Genomic DNA, 1,357 nt, shown 5'->3' with positions numbered 1-1,357 from the left:
GTGAGGTGAGGCGAGCCTCTCTAGGAAGGAGGCGGGGCCCCTGGCAAGGCTTTCCCTGTCGTGCTGGCGACCGCGGCGGGGTTGGGGTGGAGGGGCGCTGTTTCCACCGCTGTGCGTAGTCCCTCCCAACCGCCCCTCCTTCACCCCGCCCGCCTGCCCGCCCGTGGTCCCTCCCGTCGGTCCCTCCCTCCGGCTCTTCATTCCCTCCTCGCCCTGCCTCCTTCGCGCCCGGCCCAGCCTCCGCCCGCGGGGACGTGTGAGTGTCTCCAGTGCGATTTCCCCTTTCTCTCGCTCGTCTCAGAGCAGGTCTCCCTCAGCTCGCCGCCCCTCTGTGGGCGCCCCCTGCCGCCGTCCCCTCGGCGCAGCCTGGCTTCCTCAGAGCCCTCCATCCCGCCTCCCCCAGATTCCCGTGAGCGCACAGGCCGGCTCATCCTCTTTTTTAGCCCAGGCGCCACTGTCTCACCTGGTGTTTGCATCTAGCCCTCCAACTTTGCCATTGGCAGCGGCGGCACGACGTGTGGGAGAGCCCTGAGGCTTGCCCGCCCGGACCAGCCTGCCCTAGCGCTGAGGTGAGTCACGGGCGCGGGGCGGCGGGGGCAGGCGGGCCCCGAGGAGAGAAGGAGGGAGGGAAAGAGGGCGGGCGACGGCAGCCCTGGGTGGCCACGAGGACCGACTGGGCGCCGCGCTCAACTTCCACTTCTCCTTTCCGCGGCGCCAAACTCCCGGCGCCACTCGCGGGAGCCCGGCTTTCGAGGGCGGGGGTGGGGTAGGGGGGGACGAGGCGGCCGGGCGGGGGTGGGGACCCATGTCTCAACCCCTGGTGAGGGGAAGGGACCACCCGCGACAGACCTGAGGAGCCGGGTGACGGAAATCGACCGGCAAACCAGCGGACCTCAGGTACGTCGACTGCGCCGCTGCTCAGACCGTGGGGAGACCTCGAAAAGTTTGCCTGAGTGGGGAATTGAAGGCTCTGGGGCCGGGAGTAGGGTTGCGGCGGCCCCGCAGCAGGGGTTGAGACATGGGTCCCCACCCCCGCCCGGCCGCCTCGTCCCCCCCTGGCCCGGCGGGGCGGCCGGGGAGGGGGGGGGGGGGGGGGGGGGGGGGGGCGCGGGGGGGGGGGGGGGGGGGGGGGGGGGGGGGGGGGGGGGCGGACCGGGAAGGGTGCGTCAGCCCGGCTTTCGTGCTCTGTTGCCTTCGCCTTGCTCCACCGTGGGTTCTGTGAGGAGAGCCGCGGGCTCCTGATGTGACAAGAATTGATTGGCAAAAGCCGGGCGGGAAGGCACTTTTCTCCAGCCAGGGACAGCTTAGGTTCCATGGAATAGCCAGTGGTGACTGCGACGCCCCCCCCCCCCCCCCC

General features: G+C 71.5%; 1 protein-coding gene across 1 annotated transcript in view; it reads left to right on the top strand.

Annotated features, from left to right (window-relative positions):
• Positions 1-246: 246 nt before the first annotated feature.
• Positions 247-1,357, top strand: part of Elf4 (E74 like ETS transcription factor 4) — a 41,313-nt gene continuing 40,202 nt past the window's right edge. The window contains exon 1 of the mRNA XM_055612190.1: positions 247-569. The gene's annotated coding sequence lies outside the window, so the exon portion shown is untranslated. The remainder of the gene's footprint in view (positions 570-1,357) is intronic.

This window comes from Psammomys obesus, unplaced genomic scaffold (assembly GCF_907164565.1).
Source record: "Psammomys obesus unplaced genomic scaffold, mPsaObe1.curated_primary_1811, whole genome shotgun sequence".
NCBI lineage: Eukaryota > Metazoa > Chordata > Mammalia > Rodentia > Muridae > Psammomys > Psammomys obesus.
The sequence above is the reverse complement of the archived record's forward strand: the minus strand, read 5'-3'. Positions and strand labels throughout refer to the sequence as shown.